General features: G+C 47.4%; 1 pseudogene; it reads right to left on the minus strand.

Annotated features, from left to right (window-relative positions):
* Nucleotides 1-15620: 15620 nt before the first annotated feature.
* LOC124709509 lies at nt 15621-15738 on the minus strand (annotated as a pseudogene).
* Nucleotides 15739-18735: the final 2997 nt, after the last annotated feature.

Here is an 18735-nt window from a genome sequence, read left to right on the forward strand (position 1 = left end):
ATGGAAATACTGAGCAAAACAACGATAATGATGGAAAGATTCACCTACTAAATGTGTAGTTTCCACAATCCCAAACAAATGAGGTACTCTTGTAAATATAATATGATGCAAAAATGGCATGAGAGATGAGCACAATCAAACCCCTGGATCCATTTCAACCAAATTTAGCACAGAAACAGCAGACTCCTTGAGCATCAGCACTGTGGAGTTTATAACTTATATGTCAGGAGCAAGAAACACTTTTCCAGGCCCCAATATACAGACGGCCCTGCATGAAAGCTGTGTTGTGTTGGAGTATTAGCAGCCTGCTTTATCAACCTGCTTTGTATGGCATTCTGTGTATCAGTGCAAAAAAGTGGTTTTCAGGCTCCTGATGTGTGGGAAAGGAAGTAGAGAAGGTAAAAATGAAAAGAGAAGCAGAGGATGATATGGTCAGACAGAGAAGGGAGGAGAATGTCGCCAGAAGGAGAGGAGAGGACGATGTGATCAGAAAGAGGGGGTGGAGGAAACCGACAAAGAGAAGGGAAGAAGAAGAAGAAGAAGAAGAAGAAGAAAAAGTGGAGGAGGATGAGAGGGAGAGACGGGTGGATGAGTTAAACAGACAACGGTAGGAAGAGTTGTACACAGAGGAGGAGGAGGTGTGTTCCATTTTTGTGTCGAACCCATACGTGGGTGAATCTGCAGGGAGATGCCAATAAATCAATAAAGATGTTTTTGTGGGAGAAAGAGTGGGGTTATCTGATTTCTGACTGGTTTGATGCAGCCCGCCGAAAATTACTATCTTGTATATATCTCTTCATGTCAGAGTGTCACTTGCCCCCCTACGTCACCACAGCTCCCTCTAGTACAATGGATGTTATTCCTTGATATGTTAACGCTACCCTATGATCCTATCCCTTGTTTTAGCTTGTGTTTCTATCCAGTTCTACGGCAAGAAACGTTCGATTCTCTTCTTTTCTGCTTTTCTCGCAGTCCAGGATTCACGTCCATACAATGCTGTTCTCCTATGAAGATGTCTTGATTTTTCTCAAGCTTTGCTTCTTTTATGGAGAACTGACTCTATGGCGCCTTTACGTTTTCAAAGGCCTAACTGTTCGTCCTCCAACGGAGCTCAATGAATTTTTCCGCTGTAGTTGCACTACGTCAGGAACGTAAATGCGTGACCTGTGAAACTGGCTGTAGGATAGGTTTCGGATTTGTCTATTGTTGCTGTGCACTTCTGACGAAGCTGGTACGATGCGGCTCTCCAAGGTTGTCTATTATATGCAAACTTCTTCACCTCTGCACAGCTACAACAGCCTACATGCACTTAACATGCTTACTGCATTCAAGCCTTGGTCCTCCTGCTCGAGTTTTAGCCCCATCCTCCTTCTGCAAACTCGTTGGCCGCTTTTAGAGTGTCATTTCGTAATCTAGGTCTGTTGGCATTTTCTGGTTTGATATGACCATTACCGCTGCTTTACTTTTGTTGACATTTCAAAAATCTCCCGTCTTTTTAGTTCTCTGACGTTTCTGCTCGATGTACAGATTGAAAAATATCGCAGATAGCCTACAACCTTGCCTCGCTGCCTTTTCAAACGGGACTCCCTTTTCATGACCTTCGACTAACTGCAGGCAGGTTTCTGAACGGGTTGTATATAACCTTCCTTAAACTGTATTTTATTGCTGTTGCTTTGAGAATTTCAAAGAGTGGGCCCCGCTGGGTAGCCGCATGGTCTGGGCCGTCTTGTCACGGTCCGCGCGGATCCCCCCGTCAGAGGTTCGAATGCTCCCTCGGGCACGGGTGTATGTGTGTGTATGTGTGTGTGTGTGTGTGTGTGTGTGTGTGTGTTAGTTGAAGTTAGATTAAGTAGTGTGTAAGCTTAGGGACCGATGACCTCAGCAGTTTGGTCCCATAAGACCTTACTCCAAACTTCCAACTCAAAGACAATATTTCAGTCAACATTGTCGGAAACTTTCTCCAGATCTACAAAACAATATTATAAATGGAACGCTGGAGCGAGCACGAGTCCAGTGTCAAGAGATGTATGCATTACAGATCAAGGCGCCACTGTTAGTTGCTTCAATGCTGTTCTGGCTTCCTTCCTTCCTTCCTTCCTACTGCAGTTTCGCGAGTATGTGTGTGTGTGTGTGTGTGTGTGTGTGTGTGTGTGTGTGTGTGTTGGGGCTTATGGGCGCTCAACAGCGAGATCATCAGCGCCCTGACACACATTACAAGGAACGAATATGGACAGACCTAATAAAACTGACGCACACACTCACAGAAAGCTGGAAAAGAAGGATAACGCTACATAAGAAAGTAAAACCTAAGGAAAGGGAAAACATAGCAACAAGAATGCCACAGGAAATCGTCACTGGCTGGCCACTTACATAAAATATGGGCGAGCTTGTCACACAGTGAGCAAATTAAAATCCTCTCCCTAAAAGCTTTGTAAAAACATTTGACATGGCACAGAACTTTAAAACTTAAACCACATTCGTCCGAGTGTTGCCTAAAAGAGATGGCAGGTCCGCTGGCAAGTCAGCCGCGGCCCGCTGGTCAGAAAATAAAACACAATTCAATAAAACGTGCCGCACAGTGACCTGGACGCCACAAGCACCACAAATTGGAGGGTCCTCTCGCCGGAGCAGGAAGCCATGCGTCATAGGGCTGTGGCCTATTCGAAGCCGAGTGAGGAGAACCTCGTCCCGTCGATGGGGCTGAAAGGAAGTACACCACACACGCGTTGTGGGCTTGACTATACGGAGCTTATTGTCAGTCACTTGCAGCCACTCATCCTCCCACCGACGCATGACCCGTGAGCTCAACGGCGAGGTGAGTGCGTGCAGGGGGACAGCACACTGAGATACTTGTGGGGCGAGACACGCCTCCTTGGCTGCGAGATCTGCCCTTTCATTCCCAGCAATGCCGACATGCCCCGGAACCCAGCAGAAAGCTACAACCTTCCCCAGTCGCTGTAATCGGAGGAGGGCATCCTGGATGGTCTGGACTATTTTATCTGCCGGATACAAATGGTGCAATGAGTGAAGGGCACTGAGTGAATCGGAACAGACAAGAAATTTAGGAGAGGAAGAATGTCTCATCTGCTCCAGCGCCCGCAAGATCGCAGACAATTCTGCATCAAAGACAGTAAAAGTCTGAGGCAGTCGGACCTTGAGGACAACACGATCCGGAAAAACAACTGAGCAACCAACGGAATCCCCTTGTTTCGACCCATCCGTAAAAAAACAGCTACATAGTCGTGGTGCTCAGATAAAATGGCAGAAAATGCTGCATTAAAAACGGTGGCAGGAGTGCAATCTCTCTTGTACTGCAATAAATCTAAAAATCACTCCGGGCCTCTTCAGTAACCAGGGTGGCAGGCGGTTAAAACCCTGGATTTGGGGTTGTACAGACTCCACACCGAGGGACTCTAGTACACGTTGCACACGGATCCCAAACGGCAACGTAGCCCGGGGACGGCGAGAAAAAAGGCGGTCCAGAGGTGGATGGGCAACAAGATGGTGAGCAGGCGAGCTGGGAGCCGCAAGAAACCCACAAGCCTGGCGCACCAGCAGGAGCTGCCGCCGGATGGTAAGTGGCGGTTCGCCAGCCTCAGCACAGACGCTGGTACGGGGCTGGTCCGATAAGCACCCGTGGCCAGTCGGATCCCAGCATGGTGGACAGCGTCAAGGATCCGCAAATAAGACGGCCTTGCTGACCCATATACTGTGCACCCATAGTCCAGCCGTGAACGCACAAAAGTTCCATAAAACTGTAGGAGACGCGCCCTATCCGCTCCCCAAGACCTGTGGCTGAGGCACTTGAGGATGTTCAGTGCCTTCAGCGTTCTGGCTTCCAAGTCACGTAGGTGTGGCAGCCATGACAACCTGGAGTCAAAAATTAGGCCCAGAAACCGCACTGTGTCTCTAAAATGTAGGACAGTATCCCCCATATGCAAGGCAGGCAAAAAAAAAAAAAAAAAGACGACGAGAACGATTAAAATTAACACAAACACACTTGTCGGCAGAAAACCGAAAACCCGTCTTTGCAGCCCACTCCTCTAACCGCCGGACTGTTAGCCGCAACTGACGGCTCACGGTTGCAACACGAGGAGGAACAGAAAACAGCAAAGTCGTCCACAAACAAGGAGCACTGTACTGGACTCCTCACTGTAGACGTTAAACTGTTGATGGCTATGGCAAAGAGAGTAACGCTTGAAACACTGCCCCGGGGGACACCGTTCTCTTGCTCAAAGCGATCAGACAGTGTGTTACCAACGCGGGTCCGAAAAAACCGCTGAGACAGGAAAGACCGAATGAAAATGGGGAGGCGGCCACGAAAGCCTCATTCATACAGTGTCTCCAAGTAGTATCATATGCCTTACTGATATCAAAGAAGATACCAACACAGTGATGCTGACGGAGGAAAGCCTGCTGAATAGCCGCCTCTAGGAGGGTCAGGTTGTCGACCGTGGACCGAAATTTTCGGAATCCACACTGAAAGGGGCTAAGGAGCTGTCTGGTCTCTAACAGCCAGACCAGACGACGGTTAACCATCCGTTCCAGGGTCTTTCCGACACAGCTTGTCAAGGCGATACTGCGGTAACTACCTGGACATGTGCGGCCCTTTCCTGGTTTGAGGAGAGGTATGAGGATTGCCTCCCTCCACGAGGTGCGGAACACTCCTGTCTGCCATATGAGATTAAAACATTCGAGGAGGATTTCCTTTGACGCCGCTGGCAGATGTCGAAGCATGGAGTACCGGATGCGGTCGTAACCTGGTGCAGTGTCAGAAGTCGCAGTAAGTGCCGATTCAAGTTCCCACATGGAGAAAGGGGAGTTGTAGGCCTCAGAACTGTTCGACCGAAAGTCCAAGTCCGCTCTTTCGACAGTCGCACGGTAGCGACGAAACGCTGGATCCTGGGTTGCAGTGGCAGTACTTTGTGCAAAATGCTCTGCCAGCGTCTGAGCAATGGCTTTGGGTGTTGTTTGGAGGCATCCCTGGTTCAGGACTGCAGCTACTGGTAAACGGCTGCGTCTACCGGAAATCCTCCGGATGGTTTCCCATAATTTTGTGGAACAAGTGGAACGGTTGATGGAGTCCAGGAACTCCTGCCATGACCTTTTCTTGCTCTCTTTAATGACACGGCGTGCCCTCGCTATCGCGATTCGAAAGGCGGTAAGATTGACCGCTGTTGGGCGGCATTTAAATCGGCGAAGAGCCGCACGCCTGTCCCGGATGGCTGAACGGCACTCTTCTGTCCACCAAGGCACAAGGCGCCGCTTAAGAGGGCCAGAAGACTGTGGTATGGACAGGTCAGCAGCATGATGGATCACAAGTGTGATGTGATCCACCCATTCCCGTACGCTGTTGTGGCGTTCAAAGACAGCCAACTGAGTGAACAGTGGCCAGTTAGCCCTGCCAATCATCCACGATGGCGGCCTCTGTTCCAGCAATACACCATCCAGGAGATGAATGCGGATGGGGAAGTGATCGCTGGAATGAAGGTCGTCAATGACCTCACAGTGAACAGAGTCGGTGAGGGTTGGAGAGCAGAAAGATAGGTCAATGGCCGAGAATGACCCTGTAGCAGTAGAGAAACGAGTCGGAGTACCTGTGTTCAGGATGCACAACACTTGAGACGTTAGGAGGCTCTCCAAAATTCGACCTCGAGTGCAAAGAGAAGAGGAGCCCCACAGAACATGATGGGCATTGAAGTCTCCCAGGAGGAGAAATGTGCGGGGGAGTTGGTCGATAAGATCTGTGAGAGCGTCTAAGGTCATTGCATCTAGAGGGGGTAATTAAAGGGAGCAAACGGTAAGCCGCCGACGTGAATGAATTTCAACTGCAACTGCTTGCAGGTCAGTATCCAGGGGGGGAGCAGAGGAGTGGTGGTCTTTATTGACAAACACGGCGACTCCGCGTTTGGCCCTTTCTCCAGTCAGGTCATCTTTGCGATATAATGTATAGTCCTCTAGTACAGGAGCATCAGATGGTTTGAAATGCGTTTCCTGTAAACACAAGCACAGGGGGCGTTGCCGTGCTAGGAGGTTAAGTTCCTCCACATATGCCCGGAATCCATTCATGTTCCACTGTGTAATGGGAGCCATCTATCAGCGTGGAAGTACCTTCATTCTCACTTTCTGTCGGGGAGGAGAGCCCACAAGAGGTGGAGGCTCAGTTTTGGGGCGAGATGATTGCCCCAGTCTGACATCAACCTCCATCGCCTCTAAAGAGGAGTCGAGAGAGACGTCAGAGAGAATGACATCAACATCAGCAGACTGTATAACTTCAGTCTCCTTCAGCGGGCGAGTCTTTACCTTTGGCTTTGGCTTAGATTTTTTGGTCTGAGGTGGCACTGGAGCCAAAACCTCAGAAGACTGGACCCAGGAAGGGGCAGGAAGTTCCATGATGTCAGCTACCACGGCCTGGTCAGAAGGCTGGGGGGGGAGCAGCAGGCTTCACAGGAACGGCAGCAGCACATGTGCATTGACAAACGCAGGTGCTAGTGCTGGCAGTAGCAACCTCCGTTTGTGTAGCGGCATCAGTTTTCAAGACTGGCTGTTTCAGAACGGAAGAAAAGGTGGCAGCGAACGTGGGCGGCTGCAGGGACTTGTATATTTTCTTTGCCTCACCATACGGGATGCGTTTTGTGGTTTTAAGTTCCTGGATCTTCCGTTCCTCAAGGAAAACTCTGCATTCCCTACTCCACACAGGGTGGTCCCCAGAGCAGTTGACACACTTGGGAGGAGAGGAGCAACCAACTCCCTCATGGGCGGCTTTACCACATTTCCCGCAAGTGGCTTCCCCTTTACAGCCGAGAGTAGTGTGGCCAAAGTGTTGGCATTTAAAACACCGCATGGGGTTGGGGTAATATGGCCGTACACTAAGACATAGGAAACCTGCCTTCACATGCTCCGGCAATTTGGTGCTGTTAAATGTAAGGATAAATGAGTCAGACTTTATGAGAGTACCATCCACCCGTTTCATAACGTGTTGCACGTCGACAATTCCTTCCCGGGACCATTCAGCCTTCAGTTCGTCTTGGGGAATGTCAACAAGATCTCTGCAAGTCACAACACCCTTGCTGTAGTTCAAGGTGTTGTGAAATTCGGTCTCTATCGCAAACTCCCCAAGAAATAGTGCCTTCTGAAGGTTCTGGACTTGCTGGAAGCTAGATGTTTCAACCAACAAGGTGCCATTTCGCAAGCGCTTCACAGATTTTAATGTGCCAGCAATATCTTCTAACCCTTCTGTATATAAAACGGTGAAACTTTATCGAATCCCATCTTTTCTTTTAATTATAAGAAACACATTCTGCGAACCAGCATGCGTTCTGTTACGACTACCTGAATCAGGAGGACTGGCTACACGAGCCCTCTTGTTAGATTGGGTGTTAGAACCTACCAGCGGCCCACCCTTTCCGCTGGGAGGAGAAGAAGAAAAGTTCGAGGGTTCCATCTCGGTCCCACGAGCAGCTAGGGAACTAGGTGTCCACCTAGACAGAGGCCCGCGTGCCTAGGGAAGCCTTATACAACTGGGGCGCGGCAGGTACCCCAGAGGTTGCCCGCTAACGACTGTTCCACCCCAACAGCCATGCATCTCATCAGCGCGCAGCACACCTTGAGATTGAGGGGTTGTTTATAGAGGTTTATCCCTTCCTCGCGATCCGGGCGGTCAAGCCAAGATCCCCACTCCCTGAGACACACAACATTCCACCGCCGCGCCGCACGGTGGTCGTTGAAGTATGCTTAGAGCTTACAGTGACAGGGGGCTGGCGGCGCACACCAGTCCCCAGCTCAGGAACCCCGGGGTCGCCAAGCCCGTACCCAGCAAATGAATGCTGAGCCCCTGGGGCCAGTTTCGCGAGTATGACGGATCAGAGAACGGTGACGCTGCAGTCGCTTCCTAGCTGTCGGCTCCATACCAACACGCAGTAATGCAAAAGCAGTGACGTAGCACGGAAGTTGACCGCACGATTTGGCTACTGTAGTGTACTATTGACAGGGCGAAGATGACTGACTTTTGGGATGAGAGAACCTCTGAAGAAGCTGTGTTTGGTGACGCAGTCGAGGGTGAAAGACGAAAATTAAGTAATGTCGAGTACACAATTGCTAACTTTCTCCGTAAAAATTACAGTGACATATGGCTCATTTAAGGTGGAAAGCTTACAAGTTCGTCCAATGGAAACGAATGTTATATTTTTGTTTACTAAATTCATATCTGTCTTCGAGATTATAAGAAGTGTCCGGGAAGTAAGGACGAATTTGAATTTTGCGCCATTTTGGCATATCACGGTAACAGCCGTCGTTTTCTCATGTTTGTTATCTGCGGTCCTTCCCATTAGTAACTTGATACCTATTGTGAGGTGATCATTGTTGTTTCATGTTTATTTTCGTCATGGAGTGGAAGACAACTGAGCTACGCATCCAAGTGATAAAAAGTTATTGCAAAAACCGTGAAAGTCCCACGGCGTGTGAGGACAGAATGCTGCTCCAACCCAATCATCATACGGAAGTTGATCCAGAAGTTTGAGACCACGGGTTCTGTCTCAAACGATAAGAAAACAGGACGGCCATGTTCTGTTCGAATACAAGAAAACAATGTTGTCGCGCGTGACAATGTGACCGTAAATCCCATAAAATCGAGTCGCCAACAAGTTCAACAACTGAATTTATCACGAAGTTCATTGCATGAAACCTTTCAAAAGATCTGAAAATGCTTGCGTACAAGATTCAACCCACACGGAAGTTGAAGCCTCCAGATCATGGAAAGAGACATCGATCTATTCAATGGGTCTTGGCTCAACGAGCAGAGAACGAGAACTTACCAAAAAGAATAATGTTGTCAGATGAGGCGCACTTCCACCTTAGTGAGTATGTCAACAAGCAGAACCGCAAGATTTGGAGCAACGAAAATCCGCGAATGGCTGTGGAAGATGAGTTACGTCCACAACGCGCGACTGTGTGCTGTGCGTTCTGGGCAGGAGGAGTGGTCGGCCCGTATTTTTTTTTTAAATAATAAAGGAGCTGCCGACCGTTACCGAAACATCCTTTGATTTTTTATTTCAGAAAGATGGTGCGACATGTCACACATACCGTGAAACTATTGCTCTGCTGAAAGAAAAATTTCATCAAAAAATTCTTTCTTTGCGTGGTAACCAGGAATGGCCTGTCAGATCATGCGATCTTACTCTTTGTGACTATTTTTTGTGGGGATTTGTGACATCAAAAGTGTACGTGAATTAACCACAAATAATATACCAATTGAAGCATGAAATTAAAAGGATTATTAACGGAATCCCACCAAATGTTTGTGAACACTTACCGAGAACTTCAATGAACAGATTGCTCGTTGCTGCGCGGCCTTTGGTGGTCATATGGAGGATATAATTTTTCATACATAAATGGCAGAAGTTACTTAAAGTGTCTGTAAAAAAAAAAAACCATTACATTTTCAATAAGTTTCGTATATTCCACAGCACTCTAATATTCGACCCTACTTCCCGTACACCCTCTATATCACTGCTAATCGATACATCACGGCATTGGTAAATAGTAGTCCTTGTGACAACAGATGTGCATCTAGTTCTCGTGTACTCGCTCTCCTTCATACTAGTTCAAATAGTTCAAATGGCTCTGAGCACTATGGGACTTAACTTCTGAGGTCATCAGTCCACTAGAACTTAGAACTACTTAAACCTAACTAACCTAAGGACATCACACAACACCCAGTCATCACGAGGCGGAGAAAATCCCTGGCCCCGCCGGAAATCGAACCCGAGAACCTGGGCGCGGGAAGCGAGAACGCTACCGCACGACCACGAGCTGCGGAATTCATACTAGTCCAGCCGGCCGGTGTGGCCGAGTGGTTCTAGGCGCTGCAGTCTCGGGCATGGATGTGTGTGATGTCCATAGGTCAGTTAGATTTAAGTAGCTCTAGGGGACTGATGACATCAGATGCTAAGTCTCATAGTGCTCAGAGCCATTTGAACCTACCAGTCCACTTGCATCCTATAATAGCCTCTAGTGACGAGTTTCCAGTTACATGGGAGTGAAGTCTGCGAACGTACGGAAACGCCGAGTTCAGAGATAACGTCGCAGGGTCGGCTGACGAGATCACACCGAGTGAAGAGGCGCCATTCCTGATCTCTGATCTGCAGGACCCACATTTACGGAGTAAAAGCGGACACACGGCCGAGAGCTCAGAATCCGCAGAACAGCGAAAAGGGGGCGGTAAGGAGCACGTCAGCGCCGGACCAGGTGTCCAGGGCCGGCGCTAATGAACTTCACATCCTGACAGCCGCCTCCGACAATAATAAGTCTCTTACTGCGCCGAAGCGCGAATCACAAGCGGATTACGGCCGCCGCCGCCGCGGCCGCCGCTCTCCGCCCCCGCAAAATCGATGCGGCGCTCTGGCTTTGGGATAACAGCAGCACCAGCCGCCGGAAGGCCCGTATTTTTCCCGTCAAGCGGTTTACCGGCCTCTGCTCCATTTAATATCCCACTGCCATGCAGAATGAAATGCGGGGCATTTTATTTTTTCAATGGTGGGAAATACTTTATGGCTCGTAAAACAGGACCTCAACGTAATCCGCCTGAAAAATTTAAGCAGCACTTATTCCGCCCTGATCTACTGTCAAACAAGCTACCGTCGGACGTCATTTTCTGAAATGCTAATTCAGTCGTTTTTTTCCGACGCGTCTCCTAGAGTGTGAGTGGAAACTTATTATCCTGTGATTTATTCTACAACACCTTCCTTCCAGTGTCATACTGGCACAGGTAACTGCAACACCACAGCGGAAAATCTGCACCTTAGAAAGAGCCAACATCATAGTCTTAAAGTCGGAAGTAGGGTCCTGAGAAACAAAGCTCTTTAGAGGCTGAATCCAGTGTTGTCCTGAGGAGTATCCAGGGTGGTCCAATGATCGTGACCGGCCTAAATATGTCACGAAATAAGCGTCAAACGAAAAAACTACAAAGAACGAAACTCGTCTAGCTTGAAGGGGGAAACCAGATGGCGCTATGGTTGGCCCGCTACGTGGCGCTGCCACACGTCAAACGGATATCAACTGCGTTTTTATAAATAGGAGCTCCCATTTTTTTTTACATATTCGTGTAGTACGTAAAGAAATATGAATGTTTTAGTTGGACCACTTTTTTCGCTTTGTGACAGATGGCGCTGTAATAGTCACAAACATATAGCTCTCAATTTTAGACGAACAGTTGCTACCAGGCAGGTTTTTTAAATTAAAATACAGAACGTAGGTACGTTTGAACATTTTATTTCGGTTGTTCCAATGTGATACATGTATCTTTGTGAACTTACCATTTCTGCGAACGCATGCTGTTACAGCGAGATTACCTGTAAATACCACATTATTGCAATAAATGCTCAAAATGATGTCCGTCAACGTCAGTGCATTTGGCAATACGTGTAATGACATTCTTCTCAACAGCGAGTAGTTCGCCTTACGTAATGTTCGCACATGCATTGACAATGCGCTGACGCATGTTGTCAGGCGTTGTCGGTGGATCACGATAGCAAATATCCTTCTACTTTCCCCACAGAAAGAAATCCAGGGACGCCAGATCCGGTGAACGTGCGGGCCATGGAATGGGTCTTCGACGACCAATCCACCTGTCATGAAATATGCTATTCAATACCGCTTCCATGGCACGCGAGCTATGTGCCGGACATCCATCATATTGGAAGTACATCGCCATTCTGTCATGCAGTGAAACATCTTGTAGTAACATCGGTAGAACATTACGTAGGAAATCAGCATACACTGCACCATTTAGATTGCCATCGATAAAACGAGGGCCAATTATCCTTCCTCCCATAATGGCACACCATACATTAAGCCGCCAAAGTCGCTGATGTTCCACTTGTTGCATCCATCGTGGATTTTCCGTTGCCCAATAGTGCATAGTATGCGAGTTTACGTTACCACTGTTGGTGAATGACGCTTCGTCGCTAAATAGAACGCGTGCAAAAAATCTGTCATCGTCCCGTAATTGCTCTTGTCCCAAGTGGCAGAACTGTACACGATGTTCAAAGTCGTCGCCATGCAATTCCTGGTGCATAGAAATATGGAACGGGTGCAATCGATGTTGATGTAGCATTCTCAACACCGACATTTTTGAGATTCCCGATTCTCGCGCAATTTGTGTGATACTGATGTGCGGATTAGTCGCGACAGCAGCTAAAACACCTACTTGGACATCATCATTTGTTGCAGGTCGTGATTGACGTTTCATATGTGGCTGAACACTTCCTGTTTCCTTAAATAACGTAACCATCCGTCAAACGGTTCTGACACTTGGATGATGTGGTCTAGGATACCGAGCAGCATACATAGCACACGCCCATTGGGCGTTTTGATCACAATAGCCATACATCAACACGTTATCGACCTTTTCCGCAATTGGTAAACAGTCCATATTAACACAACTAATGTATCACGAAGCAAATACCGTCCGCACTGGCGGAATGTTACGTGATACCACATACTTATACGTTTGTGACTATTACAGTGCCATCTATCACAAAGCGAAAAAAGTGGTCCAACTGAAACATTCACATTTCTTTACGTACTACACGAATACGTAATAAAAAATGGGGGTTCCTATTTAGAAAAACGCAGTTGATATCCGTTTGACCTATGGCAGCGCCATCTAGCAGGCCAACCATAGCGCCATCTGGTTTCCCCCTTCAAGCTAGACGAGTTTCGTTCTTAGTAGTTTTTTCGTTTGATGCTTATTTCGCGAGATATTTGGCCAGGTCACTATCAATGGACCACCCGGTATATGAAACATCAGGTTTTCGTGAATATAACAAGCCTCCAACATGCATTAATTCGGCAATGCCCAATATTACACATTTTTAAAAGCCACGCATTGCACTCTGCGGGGGAGGGGAGAACAGTTGTAACTAGGGCAAAAGCATTATCACTGACCACGTTTGGTACTTCTTGAGGGCACCAGAAGTTAGCGGCTATCACGCCGCACAAGGTAGCTGAGATCCTTTGATTATGTGCACAATATGTTTTTAATTACTTCATGTTGTCTTTCTGCGTATGAACCAGGAGACAAATATTTTCAGTTCTTTTTCGAGTGGACAACGCTCTTCGGAAGTTCTGAAATAAGCAGGGATAAAATATAGGAACTGAAAGGTTTTTTCACAACCTGTATAGAAAAGAGATTACCGTTCTAATAGTCGAAGAACGCAAAACAGGAGCTGGAAAGGAGTTACACGCCGTGGGACTTTCACGGTTTTTGCAATAACTTTTTATCACTTGGATGCGTAGCTCAGTTGTCATCTGCTCGTAGGTTTTGATTTTTCATCCTATAACCTATATAAAGTATCGTCTAGCATGGAACCCAAAATATTCCCAGAGGCCACACATTCTTTCGCTTTTCTGTAATTAATTCCGATCACTATTCATAAACTGACAGTAAAAGAAAATATCTAACGTGACACACGTGGCCATGTGTAAACGTAAGCTTACATTCCGAGTGTCATACACATGTTACATGTATTCATTTGTGCATTTCAGTCCATAGCAACGGCTGATTTAGTGGCCTGGCATAATTCAGTATGGCGCTTGTGTTCGCGGCACCTCTCTTCTACAGTGCGGACTGTCTCCCCAATGTATGATTTTCCGCACTGACAGGGAATTTGATAAACGCCTGGTTTTCGAAGGCCTAGGTCATCTTTCACTTAAGCCAGTAGAGTCAAGGTTTTTCCAGGGGGTCGGAATACACATTTCACACTGTGTTTCCACAGGAGTCTGCCGATTTTGCTTGAGGTGTTTCCGACAAACGGAATGCACGCCAACGACTTGTGTTCTTCTGTTTCTTCTTCTTGTTCTCTTGGCGCAGTCTGTCTGAGTGCGTGTCTTATTTGCTTCTGGTTGTACCCATTTTTCCGAAATGTTGTCTCGAGGTGCTGCAGTTCTGCTGGAAGGCTCTCCTCATCGCAGATCGATCGCGCCCTGTGTGCGCAAAACGCCTTCACGCTCGGAGCTGTGGTGGCGACTGAAGGTATTTAGGTGTAGGTTTTCTGTATACACTGTGTCCCAGCTTGCCGTCAGGTTTCCGTTTCACCAGGACGTCAAGAAACGGTAGGGCACCATCCTGCTCCACCTCCATCGTGAACTGTATGCTGGGGTGCAGCGAGTTGAGGTGTTCGAGAAATTCATTTAAGCTGTCCCGTCCATGTGGCCGAACAACGAACGTTCGTTACCAACATATGAGTACTTTCCCCTGGTGAAACTACCTTACGCTACTTCCAAATATAAATTTATTTTTATAACGAACTGCTCGCTACGCCCCTAAGCTCACTGCGCCGCGGTCTCCCCTACGCCGTTTCGACTAGTGGGCCGGTCGCCTTCCTCAGGAAGTAGCGAGCCAGCGGTTGCTGTAGGGTGGGGCTGCGGCAGACGCCCTGCGCCGGCGGCCTCCGCCCCCACCCCACCCCACCCCACCCCGCCCCCCGCCTACTTGGCGAGCTGGGCCACGCCTCGGGCATAGCCGTACCACGCGGCCACGGCAAGCAAACGCGGCCGTGTTTGCGCAGGCGGGGGCGGCGCGGCATCGCTGTCAATATCGGAAAACGGCAACCCGGATCACCCACTTACTGCCCCCCGGCTGGGGCGCGTCAGACGCCTGCCTGCCTGCCTCCCTCTCTATCTATCTATCTGCCTGCCTGGGCAAACACTTTGTCTCTCGCGCCCGCCCCCAAGGCGTCACGTCTACTCGGCTCAGCAAATGCGACAGACAGGCCACAAGAGCAACGCAGGTGTACACCGAGTAAGCAGGATTTTATGGTACTGACTACAATGTCGACATCTAAACGAACGAGGTATAGCTCACATAGTCGTGAGGGTTTCCCGCCTCCGTAGCCGATGTCGCTAGCGGTGGCACTCGATTCGCAAGTAGCCAGTTCGAAGCCCGGTGGCAGGAGAAAACTCCTCCAGTGTTTGGCCTGCAAGGGGAGCAGAGGTGATGACGGCAGATTTCTCATCTACACACTTTACACCAATGTCCTACATTGAAGTTCAAATCTTCCGCAGTGTCTCAAGAAGTGATGGGTCAACAACAACAACAACAAAAACAACATCTACTACTAATACTACTGATGATACGAATGAATATTGGTACTTTTACAAAGGAAAGTTTTGCAAACGCAACAATCAGTCGCTGGAGGCTGATTGTTGCTGTGTTCTGAGAATACTTCATACTTGCATTGCAGCAGTTGTGCCAAGTGTGTGGGCGCAGTCGTTGAAGTGCCTGCTATGGCATCGTGGTCACGAAGAGAGATTCGGGCAGTTTTGCGGTAGAGCTTCGCGCGTGGTTTAAACATACACCACTGCTTTGAAGAAATGACTCTTGCGTTGGGTGATGTGTGTCCACATCGTACAACTATATTCAGATAACCACTCGGTATTCAGGCCACACGTGGCCCATCGGGACCATCCGACCGCCGTGTCATCCTCAGAGGAGGATACAGGGGCGTGGGGTCAGCACACCGCTCACCCGGTCGTAATGAAGGTATTCTTGACCGAAGCCGCTAATATTCGGTCGAGTAGCTCCTCAATTGGCATCACGAGGCTAAGTGCACCCCGAAAAATGGCAACAGCGCGTGGCGGCCTGGATGGTCACCCATCCAAGTGCTGACCACGCCCGACAGCGCTTAACTTCGGTGATCTCATGGGAACCGGTGTATCCACTGCGGCAAGGACGTTGCCACAATTATATTCAAGGTGGTACAGAAAATTCCAAAGAAGAAATTTCACTCTGGACGACGCTCAGAGGATGGGAAGGCCACGATAATCTGTTACAGTGCAAAACATTTATACGAAGGTAGGAGAGTGACCCATAAGCAGATAAAGGATACCTTAAGACTGACGGAAGAGCTGATGACGCGACATATGGTTTGGTGCCCGGAGATGTTAAAGAAGTTTGCTAAGTGTTAATCTCAGCATGTGAATAACACTGTTACAGCTGACGAGACGGCTGTACGATTATGACGCGCCGATTAAGACTCAAAACAAAGTTTGAGTCTTTCAAAATGACGACACACCCGCAGCTGTTTGAAAATCCCGATCAGTATAGAAGAAAATGACAGCTGTCTTTTCGACGTTATCAAGTTATTTCCGACACGTGTAGGAAAACACCTGTCGCGTTCGGAAAGGCATAAGCCCTTGAGCCTGTCTAGGAGGATCCGACCATACATCGCTTTACGCAGAATAGGAAGACACCAATCCATTAGTAAATGGCTACCTCTGCACGCCGCAACGCGGCTCTGCCATCACCAGTAGCCGACAGAACGAGGCAGCAATTACGTATCACAAGATTTTCTTACCAAAGAAAGGCTAGCTGAGGGGAACAGTTCTTTAGTAAATTAATTTGTTATCAACATGCGAATGTATCCATTATACTGCACGAAGAGTTACGCCACGCGCTGCTGCACCGTCTAAGACAGGCACTGGCATCCTTTGGTGACCCGCGGGCCTAATTCACACACTTGTATAAACTAGCAGGCACCTCGACAAGTGCTCCTGGTGCATAATGTCGAAACTTAAATTTTTATGCGGTGGGTATTTGTGCAGCTTTTTTCAGACAGTCCTTCATTATAAGTAACTGCGTCATCCGCGGAAAGTCTGAAGTTACTATGAGAGGTCATTAAGACACAACACGAACAGCGAGGGTCTCAACACACTTTCCTGGGGCATACATGAAGTTACATCTGCATCTATCGATGACTCTCCATCAGAGATAAGAAGCTGTGTCCCCTAGCAACCAAGAAATCCTCAGTCCAGTTATAAATTTTAATAATACCTCGTATTATCGAACTGTCGATAATAAGCGTAGTAGTTATTCACTGTAATACTTCATCTATCAGACTGTCCTTCAGTGAGTCAACTGAGAAAAGAGCGGTGAGTTTCACATGATCTATGTTTTCACGCAGCAAGTAAAACAGTGACAGTTTAAATTTGTCCTGTTATTGTTGTTTCTATTTTCTGTGGTTTTGTTACTGTTAAACACTTGAGAACTCTCATGTCAGTACAGTTGCTTGGATGGCGATGTGTTGAAGTAATCAGTCTCCAGTATTAAATTGAATTACGTCACTCACTAAACATTAAAATATTGAGTCATCACTTATTATTACTGTTTATTTGGTTTAATAGTAATAATACAGACATTGGGGTATTCCAACATTCCCAAAAATAAAAAACGTGAAGTACTTACTGCATTTTTACATAAAGTCTGCAACGTAATAACGAAACTTCACCGTACTTACGATGTCGTAAACTTCAGAGGACTTACCTGAAACAAAAAACAATGATTATAATTATGTTTCATGTCTTTAGTAAGTTGCTGAATCGTTTCAACAAGCATGCATAAAAATACAAGTATGGTAATCTGAGATCTCCTTCATGTACTAGATTGAGGTTGCTGGGCACTGTGACGTGAATGGGGTTAAGGGTGGTGAGGGGGGGGGGGGGGGATGATGGGAGAGAGACATGTCGGCAGCACGGCTTCGTTTCTATGAGTCGAGATTTCAATTTACCAGATATAGACTGGGACACTCAGATGTTTAGGACGGGTGGTAGGGACAGAGCATCGAGTGACATTATACTGAGTGCACTATCCGAAAATTACCTCGAGCAATTAAACAGAGAACCGACTCGTGGAGATAACATCTTGGAACTACTGATAACAAACAGACCCGAACTTTTTGTCTCTAAGTGCAAAACAGGGAATCAGTGATCATAAGGCCGTTGCAGCATCCCTGAATATGGAGGTAAATAGGAATATAAAAAAAAGGGAGGAAGGTTTATCTGTTTAGCAAGAGTAATAGAAAGTAGATTTCAGACTACCTAACATATCAAAACGAAAATTTCTGTTCCGACACTGACAATGTTGAGTGTTTATGGAAAAAGTTCAAGGCAATCGTAAAATGCGTTTTAGACAGGTACGTGCCGAGTAAAACTGTGAGGGACGGGAAAAACCCACCGTGGTACAACAACAAAGTTAGGAAACTACTGCGAAAGCAAAGAGAGCTTCACTGCAAGTTTAAATGCAGCCAAAACCTCTCAGACACACAGAAGCTAAGCGATGTTAAAGTTCGCGTAAGGAGGGCTATGCGTGAAGCGTTCATTGAATTCGAAAGTAAAATTCTATGTACCGACTTGACAGAAAATCCTAGGAAGTTCTGGTCTTACGTTAAATCAGTAAGTGGCTCGAAACAGCATATCCAGACACTCCGGGATGATGATGGCATTGAAACAGAGGATGACACGCGTAAAGCTGAAATACTAAACACCTTTTTCCAAAGCTGTTTCACAGAGGAAGACCGCACTGCAGTTCCTTCTCTAAATCCTCGCACAAACGAAAAAATGGCTGACATCGAAGTAAGTGTCCAAGGAATAGAAAAGAACTGGAATCACTCAATAGAGGAAAGTCCACTGGACCTGACGGGATACCAATTCGATTCTACACAGAGTACGCGAAAGAACTTGCCCCCCTTCTAAAAGATGTGTACCGCAAGTCTCTAGATGAACGGAAGGTTCCAAATGATTGGAAAAGAGCACAGGTAGTCCCAGTCTTCAAGAAGGGTCGTCGAGCAGATGCGCAAAACTATAGACCTATATCTCTGACGTCGATCTGTTGTAGAATTTTAGAACATGTTTTTTGCTCGAGTATCATGTCGTTTTTGGAAACCCAGAATCTACTATGTA

This window comes from Schistocerca piceifrons, chromosome 7 (genome assembly GCF_021461385.2).
Source record: "Schistocerca piceifrons isolate TAMUIC-IGC-003096 chromosome 7, iqSchPice1.1, whole genome shotgun sequence".
In the NCBI taxonomy this organism is placed as follows: Eukaryota; Metazoa; Arthropoda; class Insecta; order Orthoptera; family Acrididae; genus Schistocerca; species Schistocerca piceifrons.